The sequence below is a fragment of the Silene latifolia genome, chromosome Y, assembly GCF_048544455.1.
Source record: "Silene latifolia isolate original U9 population chromosome Y, ASM4854445v1, whole genome shotgun sequence".
Lineage (NCBI taxonomy): Eukaryota > Viridiplantae > Streptophyta > Magnoliopsida > Caryophyllales > Caryophyllaceae > Silene > Silene latifolia.
In genome coordinates this window covers 141,357,922-141,373,457 of record NC_133538.1, presented here as the reverse complement: position 1 = coordinate 141,373,457, position 15,536 = coordinate 141,357,922, and the positions used below count along the sequence as shown (strand labels likewise).

Genomic DNA, 15,536 nt, shown 5'->3' with positions numbered 1-15,536 from the left:
TGGATTAGCTTCCTGAGACGGTTTTCCGGGCCCTTAGCAACATCCCATTTCATGGTCGGTTTGGGGAGGTCCCTTATTTCGCGTATCTTGTGAGTTTTCCGTATTTACTCTCCTTCTCCTTCAGTTTGCATTTCCTTTCCATGTTTCGGTACAATGGGGGCATTGTACGGTTTGGTTTGGGGAGGTTTTGCATCCATATCTACGTCTGCATATTGTTTTTATTGCATTTCTGTTATCATGTTTAATTTATGTTTGCATTGTTGTTTATTTTCGTTAAAATTCAAAAAAAAAAAATTCAATAAAAATTCAAAAATTGTTAAAAATTCAAAAAATTTCACGTTTATTTTAGCATATAGGTTGAGTCAGAACGGTAGATTTCCGTGATGAAATTGCACTTTAACTTGTCTTTCTTACTTGAGCCTTGCACTTTATTGACAGTTATTAGCTGAGTCATGCGCATATCTACGAGTTTTTGTTCAAATATAGCTGACTGTGTAGACTTGACCTGATAAATTGGCAACCTACTCTACAATTTCTGAGTTTTAGAGCCTTATAACTGGTGACATTCATGACCGGTTCATGTAGGATTTGAGAGTAGTACTCCTTGCATAGCATGTTCATTATTTTTGCACTTTTATGACATTCGATTTCTTGTCAAATGCATACATTCGGGTTTGTGGTCGGCGTCACATGCAGGGAGGTGCTTATAAATCTTCCCCTTTTCTTATATTTTTAGCCCATTTAGCTCCACTTAAGCCAAATCTTGCCTTTTTGACCCATTAGCTACATCCAAAACTGAGCCTGCCTAGTCAAGCTAGTTTAGCTTGTCTTTTGTGGTATATTTTATCGTCTGCAGTTTGGCCGTGTGTATTTTATTGGAGTTGGTGGAAATAAAGGAAGGAGAAAAGAAAAGAAAAAGAAAGAAAAAAGAATTGAAAAAAAAAAAGATGTGAAAAACGTGAAAAGAAGAAAAAAAAAACACATGATGAAAAATGAAAAAAAAAAAAAAATCAAAGAATCACGTGTACAGTGATGAGAAACCAGGAATTGAGCTGGTTTGTTTTTGAGTCCGTATGTGTTCACTTTTATATTGTGACGGTCTCACTCCTCCGTTTTATTCCATATTTTTGAGGAGATAGTGTAAATGGGTGGTGAGTTGTGTGCCAAATGAAGGGCACTTATACTTTATTTTTCAGTCGGTTGAGAATTGAATGGTCTTATATGGTCCTGTTAGGAACTAGCTTGACGCTTTTACCTCCACATTACCATAACTTGTTTTGCCTTTTCTCACCTGACCCTTACTATTCCCATATCATTTGTAAGCCCTCGGCTGTGACGGACATTATTGGTTGGAGTGTGTGCATTAGTACTTGAATTGTCTTTCATTTTTGTTGCATGCATGCTATGTAGGTCGCAGTTAGGTGAGTGACTGTCCTTTCTTATCTCTTTTACATATAAACATTCACCCTTTGCTTCATGAGAGAAGAGTGACCACGAGAGAGTCCGATTTTGTTGGTCTTGCAAGGTCGATAGGTTGGCTATATTTCTGAACAGCTTATAATTCGTTTGCATATTGACTGCTTAGCTTAAACCGTTAATTTTTGTTGCATTAAATTGGTTCAAGTAGACAAGTTAAGCTAGCTCTGAGTTATTTTTCCGTTCCATTAGCGTATAGTTTTGAGTTTACTCTAGGACGAGTAAAGGTTTGGTTTGGGGAGATTTGATACGTGCATTTTATATAGTCTTTTTAGCCTATTTTATGCACGTATTTCTATGCTTTTATCGTGGTTTTATGCTACGAAATGCCCCGAATTGCATACTTTGGAAGTTCTTGTCTTATTTGCAGGAATGAGCCATAAAGTAGCGAAATCAAGTCATTTACCGTCCGTTTTGCATGCATTTGGAGGAAGAGATAATTTGGAGCGGGAATTATTGTTGTCTTGGGATGCGTGAAGCTATTTCGGGAGCTAAAAGGACAAGTCAAAGACCAAACTACAAGACCAACACGAGCTGGAACCAGGAACCACTCGATCGAGCAGTTTCTCTTGGTCGATCGAGTGAACAGACGGAAGAACTGTTCGATCGAGTGGCCAACTGTTCGATCGAAAGCGCTTTCTCTTGGTCGATCGAGTAAATGACGCAGAACTGCTGATCGATCGAGTGACTTAACTGTTCGATCGAGCAGTTACAAGCTATTGGGCCTCTATTCACGTTAAGCTTAGATTAGGTTTTATATTTTGATGCTATAAATAAATCTAAGAGGAGGCTTGTACGGGGACTTCGTGCTTTTCCTCTCTTATTTTCCCAAAAAACACTGTTACCTTTTACACTGTTACTTTCGTTCTTAATTTCCGGACTTAACTCAGTAATTCTTTCCCTTCCTTTTCTTCTTTAATTATTGTTTACTTATGTTTATTGTTCCTCCCTTATTTCTCGTTTCCCCTATAATTATGCGTAGCTAATCTCCCTAGTATGTTAGGATTAGGGAAGCCATGGTAGCATGTTTTAACTGACTTGAATAGGTTAGACTTGCGATAGGAATTGTATTAGGCAATTTAACTGTTATCCGGTCGAATGAATGCATGCAGGAGACCATAAATCTAGTTAACCCCGACCTAGATCGAAAGATTGGAAGGGAAGGCTTGCTTAATTACAATAGGGTATTGCAGTGAGGGCGAAAGTTAAGTCATTTTACGCTCTAGGGCGGTTTAAGGACCGAAAGGTGACGACCATAGCTCTTCTTATCAATAGTTTAATCGCCTCAGTATTCCCGATAGTATAAGATTTGATAGCTGCCACGGTGGACCGACTCTTAGCATACTTCCCTTCTCTTACTGTTAATTCTCTTATTCATTTTCTTTGCATTAATCTCTAGTTTAGTTAAATCAATCAAACCCCAGCATTGTGACATTTAGACAGATAAACGGACAAATAGATAGTACACCGCCTCCCTGTGGAGATCGACCCTACTTACCGCTGACTTCTGTTAGTTGTACTTAGGTATTTATTTTTGGTACGAAACGACCGTATCAAATTTTGGCGCCGTTGCCGGGGAGGCAATCTATTTATTTATTTGTTTAATTTTATCTGTTTTTAGCCTCAGGGGATTTTTCCCTTGAGGCCGTTCCCGATCTTTTTCCTTGAGTCTTTGTTTTGATAGGCCTTACAGGTACTACCTAGACAGTTCTAGGTGAAAGACAGTCAAGGGGTAGGCTTGAGTACCTTTGACCCATCACCGATGTCCCATTATATGGAACAACCGGTGATCTGCTGCGGGAGATGTGGTTCTGCTGAGCACAATGCAGCTGTAGTTGTGCCGCCACATCCACCCTATCAATGGCCACCGCAACAAGATCCTCCTGATATATAAGAAGAAGAGATTGCGGAGCTGAAATCCTTATTGCAGACACTTGCATCTCAATTGCAAGATCGTGACCGAGTGAGGCAAGATCATGATAGGCGCACTTCTTCGCGACTTGAAAAGCTCGAAATCGACATTGCTCGGTTAGCGGTGAGATGCAAGAAGAAGAGGTTGCGTAAATCGAGGTCTTTAATGGAGATACTTGCATCTCAAATCCAAAGTTATGACCGAGTGAGGCGAGAGAGTGATAGACGTGCGGATGCTCAAATCATTGAGTGAGTCTAAAATTGCTCGATTAGCACCGAGTCGGATAATTGGCAACCAGAAGAGGTATACCTTGCCGAGAGCGGTTTTTCCCATGAGGAAACCGTGTTGCCCAATCTTGAGGATGACTTTTATGACTCAGACGACGAGTTTCTATCACATTTCATTGCCCCACACGAGGATTTCAGTGTGGAGGAATCACTCGATCGAGTGACAATTATTGGTTGATCGAGTGATTTTCCAGGAGAAAGTGCTCGATCGAGTGAACATTCTACTAGATCGAGTGGAAATCAAGAGGAAACTGCTCGATCGAATGAAGATTCTACTCGATCGAGTAGTTTGGCCATTGGGAGCTTTGGTTCGTCATTTGGGTTTGATTTTGATGACGATTTCGATGACGATAATGGATACGGTGAATCTTCCCTATTCAAAGCCGTTGGATGCACTTGAGGCTGCGATTTACTGAACGAATTCCACTAAGAAGGGTGTCAAAGAGGCAGATGAGTCGGTAATTGCTCCTAGCACGGAAGAGGTAATATCTTCCTTTGTCGATGATTCCGTCATTGAGAGTGACCGACACGAGGTAGTAAACGATAATTTATTTATTGTTTGTTTTAATAGTAAATTGCCTCAATTGACTTTTTCTTTGCGCATCCAATGCTTTACCCCTTCCCGAGGGTCGTATAATTTGACGATTTCTCACCGTCCTTATCATTTTAATTTCGTTAATCAAATGAGCCCTACTTTATTGACAATTGCTCCCGCGCTCCTATATTTTGTGGATAAATTTAGGAGCGCCCATAGGAAATTTGTTAGACTTAAATGTTTACATATCTTTATTTCCTACTTTGCTATTCCACTTTGGTGCTACTTACTCTTTTGTGTAGCACATGCGCAGCTTTTTGACAGGTTGCTGCGCGCTTTGAGCTGTTTTGATTGTGATTAGTTTGAAAGGAGCTCGAAGAAAAAGAAGGTCGAGCTGGGACTGATCAAGCTAGCGCTACCCGGGAGGCAACCCGGAGATTTTATTTTGCTTTTTATTTCAATTTCAGTTGTAATAAATGGTTTTTATACCATAGACTATCTCAGTATGCTTGTCTTGTTAGTTTGCGGGCTGTTTTTCATTGCGTTTTGCAGGAACACGGTGAAGATCACTCGATTGAGTAGATTTCTACTCGATCGAGCACCTTAGCTGATGAATTCCCCTCGATCGAGTAATTAATCCACTCGATCGACCACCTGCAGAAAGAAAACCACTCGATCGACTGCTATTACCTTCGATCGAGCAGTTTTGGATGCCCCTTTCACGCTTTTGACTTGGATTAGCTTCCTGAGACGGTTTTCCGGGCCCTTAGCAACCTCCCATTTCATGGTCGGTTTGGGGAGGTCCCTTATTTCGCGTATCTTGTGAGTTTTCCGTATTTACTCTCCTTCTCCTTCAGTTTGCATTTCCTTTCCATGTTTCGGTACAATGGGGGCATTGTACGGTTTGGTTTGGGGAGGTTTTGCATCCATATCTACGTCTGCATATTGTTTTTATTGCATTTCTGTTATCATGTTTAATTTATGTTTGCATTGTTGTTTATTTTCGTTAAAATTCAAAAAAAAAAAAATTCAATAAAAATTCAAAAATTGTTAAAAATTCAAAAAATTTCACGTTTATTTTAGCATATAGGTTGAGTCGGAACGGTAGATTTCCGTGATGAAATTGCACTTTAACTTGTCTTTCTTACTTGAGCCTTGCACTTTATTGACAGTTATTAGCTGAGTCATGCGCATATCTACGAGTTTTTGTTCAAATATAGCTGACTGTGTAGACTTGACCTGATAAATTGGCAACCTACTCTACAATTTCTGAGTTTTAGAGCCTTATAACTGGTGACATTCATGACCGGTTCATGTAGGATTTGAGAGTAGTACTCCTTGCATAGCATGTTCATTATTTTTGCACTTTTATGACATTCGATTTCTTGTCAAATGCATACATTCGGGTTTGTGGTCGGCGTCACATGCAGGGAGGTGCTTATAAATCTTCCCCTTTTCTTATATTTTTAGCCCATTTAGCTCCACTTAAGCCAAATCTTGCCTTTTTGACCCATTAGCTACATCCAAAACTGAGCCTGCCTAGTCAAGCTAGTTTAGCTTGTCTTTTGTGGTATATTTTATCGTCTGCAGTTTGGCCGTGTGTATTTTATTGGAGTTGGTGGAAATAAAGGAAGGAGAAAAGAAAAGAAAAAGAAAGAAAAAAGAATTGAAAAAAAAAAAGATGTGAAAAACGTGAAAAAGAAGAAAAAAACACATGATGAAAAATGAAAAAAAAAAAAAAATCAAAGAATCACGTGTACAGTGATGAGAAACCAGGAATTGAGCTGGTTTGTTTTTGAGTCCGTATGTGTTCACTTTTATATTGTGACGGTCTCACTCCTCCGTTTTATTCCATATTTTTGAGGAGATAGTGTAAATGGGTGGTGAGTTGTGTGCCAAATGAAGGGCACTTATACTTTATTTTTCAGTCGGTTGAGAATTGAATGGTCTTATATGGTCCTGTTAGGAACTAGCTTGACGCTTTTACCTCCACATTACCATAACTTGTTTTGCCTTTTCTCACCTGACCCTTACTATTCCCATATCATTTGTAAGCCCTCGGCTGTGACGGACATTATTGGTTGGAGTGTGTGCATTAGTACTTGAATTGTCTTTCATTTTTGTTGCATGCATGCTATGTAGGTCGCAGTTAGGTGAGTGACTGTCCTTTCTTCTCTCTTTTACATATAAACATTCACCCTTTGCTTCATGAGAGAAGAGTGACCACGAGAGAGTCCGATTTTGTTGGTCTTGCAAGGTCGATAGGTTGGCTATATTTCTGAACAGCTTATAATTTGTTTGCATATTGACTGCTTAGCTTAAACCGTTAATTTTTGTTGCATTAAATTGGTTCAAGTAGACAAGTTAAGCTAGCTCTGAGTTATTTTTCCGTTCCATTAGCGTATAGTTTTGAGTTTACTCAAGGACGAGTAAAGGTTTGGTTTGGGAGATTTGATACGTGCATTTTATATAGTCTTTTTAGCCTATTTTATGCACGTATTTCTATGCTTTTATCGTGGTTTTATGCTACGAAATGCCCCGAATTGCATACTTTGGAAGTTCTTGTCTTATTTGCAGGAATGAGCCATAAAGTAGCGAAATCAAGTCATTTACCGTCCGTTTTGCATGCATTTGGAGGAAGAGATAATTTGGAGCGGGAATTATTCTTTGTCTTGGGATGCGTGAAGCTATTTCGGGAGCTAAAAGGACAAGTCAAAGACCAAACTACAAGACCAACACGAGTGGAACCGGAACCACTCGATCGAGCGATTTCTCTTGGTCGATCGAGTGAACAAAAAGAACTGCTCGATCGAGTGGCCAACTGCTCGATCGAAGCGGTTTCTCTTGGTCGATCGAGTAAACAGACGCAGAACTGCTTCGATCGAGTGACTTAACTGTTCGATCGAGCAGTTACAAGCTATTGGGCCTCTATTCACGTTAAGCTTAGATTAGGTTTTATATTTTGATGCTATAAATAAATCTAAGAGGAGGCTTGTACGGGGACTTCGTGCTTTTCCTCTCTTATTTTCCCAAAAAAACACTGTTACCTTTTACACTGTTACTTTCGTTCTTAATTTCCGGACTTAACTCAGTAATTCTTTCCCTTCCTTTTCTTCTTTAATTATTGTTTACTTATGTTTATTGTTCTTCTCTTATTTCTCGTTTCCCCTTTAATTATGCGTAGCTAATCTCCCTAGTATGTTAGGATTAGGGAAGCCATGGTAGCATGTTTTAACTGACTTGAATAGGTTAGACTTGCGATAGGAATTGTATTAGGCAATTTAACTGTTATCCGGTCGAATGAATGCATGCAGGAGACCATAAATCTAGTTAACCCCGACCTAGATCGAAAGATTGGAAGGGAAGGCTTGCTTAATTACAATATGGTATTGCAGTGAGGGCGAAAGTTAAGCTGTTTACGCTCTAGGGCGGTTTAAGGACCGAAAGGTAACGACCATAGCTCTTCTTATCAGTAGTTTAATCGCCTCAGTATTCCCGATAGTATAAGATTTGATAGCTGCCACGGTGGACCGACTCTTAGCATACTTCCCTTCTCTTACTGTTAATTCTCTTATTCATTTTCTTTGCATTAATCTCTAGTTTAGTTAAATCAATCAAACCCCAGCATTGTGACATTTAGACAGATAAACGGACAAATAGATAGTACATCGCCTCCCTGTGGAGATCGACCCTACTTACCGCTGACTTCTGTTAGTTGTACTTAGGTATTTATTTTTGGTACGAAACGACCGTATCAAGTGCCTTTGTTGCTCCTTTTGTTCTTGCCATTGTTGATTACACCAAGAAAAGATTGAAAATCTTCAATTTCTAATTATACCCAAAACGATTTAAGATGAAAGGATTTTGCTTTGTATTTCAAAAACCGACTCAAAGGTTGAAGATTTTGGCGCTTGGATTGATTATTGTTTCAAAAGAAGTGATTAATTGTTGTTTTGAGGAAGTTTGAATTTGATTTTGTTGAATTTGGTTGAGGAAATCTTGTTTTTGGTGATGGAGAGGATGAGGGTTTTGGGGTTTATGGGTAGTGTTTGAATGGATAAATGAATGAAATGAATGTGGGAAGGTGTATTAAAAGACCCGAAAAATTCAAAACAGCAGGGGAAAGACGAGCGGATTCCTGTCGGGGCGCTCGGATTCTACTCAAATTGGCTTCAGGAAAACTCGCCTAAAGACGAGCGTCTTTCAAAGCAGACGAGCGGATTCTTAATGTGGGACGAGCGGATTTCCTCAAAGACGAGCGAATTCTCTTACAGGAAATTTTCTTAATGTGCACTGGCAGAAAGACGAGCGTCTTTCTATAAAGACGAGCGGCCAGTTTCAGACGAGCGTCTTCTCAGATTGGACGCTCGGATTCTCTTATAGACCAAAATTGTTCATTTTACAGCTCATTTAGACTGACGGATTCCTCCACAGACGCTCGGATTCTTGTAAGACGAGCGGATTACCCGTTAAGCCGCTCAGATTCCTCCTGGTCTATCTGGATTCAGGTCGATCCGTGAACTTGCATATCCCGCGTCATTTTCATTCTTCAAATCCCGTGTTCTTCATTGTAGGGGCACTACAAAGGCATGAATAGCCCAGGCAATTGTTATCCCCACACTAAGTTAAAGCACTACACATCAATAAAATCATTAGTCCCTCCCTCACTTCTCTCAAAAATGATGAATATCTTAATCAAGGCACAAAAATCCAAAAATGAAAAAAATGCAATGTAAGAATTAAAATGCAAGTTAGGGAGTTAGAAATATTTACAAATGGTGGTTTGGAGAGGACTCCACCAAACTCTCATCCTTAGTGAGATGTCATGGGGGCATGTTCAAGGCGTTGTTGATGTTACTCAACACCTTGAAGAAGTAGTCAAAAGCTTGTTCGTTATCATAATAAAGATCATCAATAGATCATTGCACTTATTGTCCTTCATGTTGGTCTTGATCGATAGCATTACCAATATAGGGATTGAAAATCCCTTCAAACTCATCGTCCCAAAGACCACAAACTTCGTCTACTTGATCATTAAAAATCTCTTGAGTTGATAGAGACAACTCTCCTCCTTTCTTGATTTGGCCAATGAAACCATCCTCTTCACTTGTCATGGGTGAGCTTGTCAAGCTCTCTTTGTTGCTATTCTCTTGCTCTTTTGATGGAGCATCATCAACTTTCTTTTTCCATTAAAATTCCGACTTCTTCCTATCATCCTTCCGGCTATAATGATCAACCATAAAACATGGTTCATGCAAACGAAAAGCTCTCATGATCTTGTCAAGATTGAAAGTTATTCTCTCATCTCCCACCTCTAGAGTGAGCTCTCCATGCTTCACATCTATCACTGCACCCGCAGTGTGTAAGAAAGGTCTACCTAGAATAATTGGAATATTGGAGTCTTCTTCCATGTCAACAATAACAAAGTCCACCGGGATGAAAAATTTCCCAACTCTTACGGGAACATCTTCCTATATCCCTAATGGTTTTTTCGTCGATCTATCGGCCATTTGGAGTGTGATATTGGTACATTTAAGTTCTCCCATCCCTAACCTTTTACTTACCGAATACGGCATAACACTCACACTAGCCCCTAGATCAAATAGGGCTTTGTTGATCGTTGTGTCGCCAATGGTACATGGTATTGAGAAGCTTCCCGGATCTTTAAGTTTCGGAGGTGAACGCCCTTGAAGGATTGCACTACTCACCTTAGTGAAGGCGATAATCTCAAGCTTCCGGATTGACTTCTTTTTCGTAAGGATGTCCTTCATGTACTTTGCATAGGCCGGCACGTGATTGATTAATTCCGTGAAAGAAATCGAGACTTCCAAATTCTTCACAATTTCCATAAATTTTCCAAGTTGGTCATCAAATTTGGGCTTAGCTTGACGACTTGGAAAAGGAAGTCTAATCACAATGGGTTCCTTCTCCTTGGCCTTGTCTTCACCTTTCTTTGAAAATTCTTCTTTTGATGGTTCTCCATCTTTGGAGTTTTGCACAACTTCTTCTTTGTCACTAGCTTCCACAACTTTATCCTCAACTTGCTTCATTAGTGCTTCATACCTCGTACCACTCCTCAAGTGAATGGCGCTAACCGTTTCATGTCTTGGGGGAATACTTTGAGATGGTAATTGCCCCTTTTGTCTTTGAGAACTTGAAGATGCTAGTTGAGTCAATTGGGTTTCCAACATTTTGGTGTGGGCTAGGATGTTGTTGATGGTGATTTCCTTTACTTGACTATCCTTTTGCATTTGAGTGAAAAACTCTTGTTGATTCTTTTGCATTTGAAGGACCGCTTTTTGAACATCAAAACCTTGGTCATTTTGTTGATTGTATGGAGTTTGGTTTTGGTAACCTTGGTTTTGGTTGTAAAAGGGTCTTTGATTTTGGTTTCTCATGGGAGGTGGGGTGTATGTTGGTTGAGGGTTTTGAACATTTTGGCTTTTGTATGAGAGATTTGGGTGGAATTTGGTGTTTTCATTGTAATAATTGCAATAAGGGATACCACTCTTGTATGCTTGAAAAGCATTCAGTTGTTCATTTGTTCCCCTACATTCACTTTGGTAATGTCCCAAAGTTCCACAATTCTCACATATCCCGCTTGGGATTGATGAAGATGCCGTCATGGCATTAACATGTTGCTTTGGTTATTTTGAGGCTTCTTCAAGTCTAGCCATAGCTTTTTCGAACTTCAAATTGATGGTATCAATGTGAGCACTAAGTTGAGCACCCAATTGAGTAATAGAGTCCACTTCATGCTTTCCTCCTCTAGTAGCCTTGCGAGATCTACTATATTGTGAATTATGGACCGCCATTTCCTCAATCTTGTTCCAAGTTTGATTATCGTCAACTTCGGTGAACATACCATTTGATCCCATGTCGAGAATGTTTCTTGAGTCTTCATAAAGACCATTCCAAAATTGTTGTACCAAGAACCACTCGCTAAGTCCATAATGAGGACATGAGCGACAAATTCCTTTTAATCGCTCCCAAGCTTCATACAAAGATTCTTCATCTCTTTGCTTAAAGCCCATAATTTAAGCTCTTAGCATGTTAGTCTTTTCCGGTGGGTAGAAATTTTTGTAGAAAGTTAGAGCCAATTTATAGTCAATTCCGAGAGTAGCCTTATCAAGGCCTTTCAACCATTGTTTTGCGGTGCCAATTAGAGAAAAAGGAAATAAGACCCATCGAATTTGGTCTTGAGTTACACCGGTTTGAGAAATCGCATCACAATAGTCATAAAAAGTCTTCATGTGAGAGTGAGGGTCTTTACTAGGCATCCCCCCAAATTGGCTTCTTTCGACTAATTGGATAAATGCGGATTTGGCAATGAAATTTCCGGTTAAGCGTTGTGGTGTGAGAGTACCATTGGGTAGGTTCTCCTCGGTTGGTACGGAATGTGATGAAAATTTAGGTATTGTGGGTTGATTTTGTGTTGGATTTTGTGTTGGGTTCTTCTCACCTTCTCTTGCAAAAGGTTTGACGAACTAATTAGTGTTTGGTTGAATATCTACAACCTCACCAATATCTCTCAAAGTACCTCTAGCAAGTCTTCTATTGTTTGTCAAAGTCCTTTCAATTTCGTGATCAAAGGGTAACAAGTTACCTTGAGATCTTCTAGACATGCAAAATATCAAACAACTCGAAAATAATTAGAACAAACCTTGAGGAGTTTTACTTCCCCAAGGCAAAGAAAGACACAACTAATAACAATCTAAGAAAATCTAAATCAATTTAACACCGTCCTCGGCAACGGCGCCATTTTTGGCCGAGCCCTCTTGAGAGGTTTAGTTTTTGGTACTTGTCGTTAGGAGCACCTAGAGCAAACCAATATTTATAACTCCACAAACAACTTTACTATTAGTAAAGAGGCAAGTAAAGGTCGGATCCCAAGGGACGGGCATTGAAGTGATATTTTCAATTGCAAGTAGCGGTGTCTAGGGGTGTCACAATTTGGGGTTGGAATAGAAGATCACTAAACTAAATAGCAAAGAAAGTAAACAAGCAAGATGATTAAAAAGGGATTTAAACAATTGATAAAAGGCACAAGGGTGTCATGGGGTCATAGGGGATTCATGGGAATTGATCATACAAATATATTCTCAAATTATAAGCAAGCAATTATTGTTGTGATGGATCGAGTTGGTTTATATCTTACAATCCTAGGAAAGTTTGGGTCCCGGAGCCGAATCGATTAGATTGTACAACACCTACAAGTCGACTTAATCTTCCCTACTCAACTATATGCATGGTCTAATAATACTCGAGTTGGTTTATGTCTTACAAGTCTCATTGAAAAGGTAAGTGATGGGTAAAAAATGCAAGGATTCATAGGCTCGCATTTCATCAAACATAACATGTGCATAAGTTGAGATCACAACAAGCAAGAAAATAAAATATGAAAACATATTAAATTAGGCATGAATTGTTAGAAATCTATATCTCATTAATTAACATATTCATATATGTGATGATATAATTTAGTCATAAAATTAAATACAAATCTTATGCATGCAAACTAAAATAGATAAGTGAAGAAATCGTTTTCCTCACTATAAATTTCGGATTAAAAGGGCACCAACAAGATCTCCTTCTTGTTAGTTCTTGAGCATTCCAAATAATGGATGAACAAAGATTCAAGTATAGAATCTCTCCCAAAAGTGAATACCCAAGGAAACCTCTCAATAACAAATATTATTTTGATCTAGTAATAATAAAAGTCTAACTTAAAAATGACACAAAATATTAATTTGTCTCTCTACTATTTCGGTGGAGAGGAGGAATTATTTGGAGTTTATTTCTCTAGAATTTACACAAATTGTTGAGAGCATGCATTTTTCATACACTAGAAAAATTATGATAAGAGTGAATGAATAATTGTAGAGGAAACACTCTCTATTTTTTATGGTGAAACCGGTTGGAGGGAGTATATGTGCCCAATGCATGGGCAAGATTTTCTACCCAAGAAAATGATAGGCATGCAAGGCTAGTAGTTAGCTTTTATGATTGTGTTTTCCACTTAAAACAATTTACACAATTTTTCCACTAACTCCCTTCAATATTTCGGTACATGTCTATAAAATGGGAGGTCCATTTTATTTTGTCATTTGTCAATTTTGTCGCATGTAACATGTTACATGACATGTTACAATGCAATGTATTTTTAACATATTAAAAATCAACATACTCATAAAATACGCCATTTACAAAATCGTCTAGTAATTCGTAATTACTTGTACCAAAATGGTTTGTCAATTATAAATCACAACATCTTGTATTTATAATAAATCATTCATTCAATCTCAATTCAATATCAATTGTTTCGTAAACAATATTTTTATCCAAGTAATAAAACAATTCGATTACTTAGACCGTATCTAATTTAATCGAATTACAATAAGACACGTTAACTTTACTCACAAAATCATCCGTCAATTTTAAGCAATTTAATTAACCCGTATTGGCATACGATTAATTAAATAATCAATTAAGAGTATTTCCCTATAGGTATGACCTAAGGGGATCAACTGATCACCACCGTCGCACGACAGTAATGTCAAACTCTAGTCAGCCAATCATTACCGATATGTGTGGACCAGTTGACTGTAAAATATTTACATCCCACATGTATTCTTAAAATGAGACTTAAACATGTGATCATCATGATCGACAGTTGTGATCGCATTATTGTCGGAGGACACATATTCCAACAATCTCCCACTTGTCCTCGACAAGTGTGCGTCACCAATTCTCTTGTCCTATTACTATCTCCCACTCAATGCAAGGTGTCTTTCAGGTCGTACTTGCAAGTGATCATATCGAGAGTGGTTTCCTTGATCTGGAGAATAACTGATTGACTGGAGTTTATCTACCATAGATACCTTCCGAGCGTGACCACGCATTTCCAGTTCATTACTCCTCTAGTGGCCCTGAGATATTGTTATAAACCTGACAAGGGGTGGACAATTCCTATCGCACTTATTCCCTTCGACTAGCCACAACCATCATAACCCAAAATATGCCCATTTGACCCCATTTACGAAGGTCGTAGTAACACAAATCAAAGTTAATCTGAAACGGTGCCATCTTAGGCGAACAGTCTTTAGTCAAAATAATCGACTCATTAGAATACTATAGTAGCTCTCGCTACGACCAGGCTATATAAATTTGCCAGAACTCTATAAGCGGTCATAAGGCCCGACAAGGTGTTCTTAACAGCCTGCCTATGTGATCGACTAGTCATTCTCATATGACTCCATGGCACTTGAACTTGCCATCAATCGCATCACACTCTAGTCACTTCGAGACGTCACCTCATATAAGTGACTATGGGCGAATACAATGTTAATCCGAGTTCACTTTAATGGGGTCCAATATTGTCTCTACAACCCATTTGGATGTAACAAAGTATAACAGGAGTTTTCTGATTTAAAAACTCGAACGATAAATGTGATTATCACATGAGTAGTCAATACTTGATTACTACTTCATATTCTATAATCCAGTTTGATCTTGAATGTATTTGTTCATCTCAATTTAATTGAAATGACATGACTCATCATGTTAAGCCTATGAGAAGGCTTTGGTTAGTAGGTTTTATCAACTTCTTGTACCTCACTCAACCTTACTACATACTCGTTTTCCTTTGTAATGTATACATTTGCATTACAAAACTTTCTGAGAACGTGTCGAGATCTAATCAAGACATAGGCCCTCTAGCCTTAGAATAACTCCCACTGTTTTCACAGTGTGCGGGACTCATCCTTCTTGCACATCTCATGATTGCAAGTGTACTCAATTTCTGTTGTAAATATTTCTCATTGTTCTTTATTGTCTAGAACGATTCTAGAAAATCTATTTCTTAAATAACATAGCCACAATGGTATCTTTAACCATCCTAATGTGTTTTGATTATGGTTTTGTCGGAAACCATGCGCAATCTCAATTGTCAATTGTCACTTGTGTCACACCCTTACACAAAATTGCATCAAAAATACTTTGCATTACATCCTTAATGCTTCTGCAAACACTTAAGGGTAATCTTTATGGATTACTTGGTAACTATTACTTAAATTCGATTTGAAACAATTCATCATACTCAAAGTATATGAAGTGTTATACATCATTTCCTATTTAATTGATTCGGCAGCGGAAGCAAATGGAATCAATCAAATGTGTTCAACTTGATTGAACTAGTCATGAATCTTATCAACATAAGACTTCTTATTTGACGCTAATATTATGTGGATTTATCTCCACAAATCCGGATATTAAGATGTATTATAATACTCCAAAAGTCTTAAATCATTCCCAATGATCAATATGT

At 38.5% G+C, this 15,536-nt stretch overlaps 1 non-coding gene across 1 annotated transcript; it reads left to right on the top strand.

Moving 5' to 3' along the window:
- Positions 1-11,155: 11,155 nt before the first annotated feature.
- Positions 11,156-11,262, top strand: LOC141635162 (small nucleolar RNA R71). Its single transcript, XR_012539866.1, has one exon. It is a non-coding gene; the product is annotated as a small nucleolar RNA R71 (small nucleolar RNA).
- Positions 11,263-15,536: the final 4,274 nt, after the last annotated feature.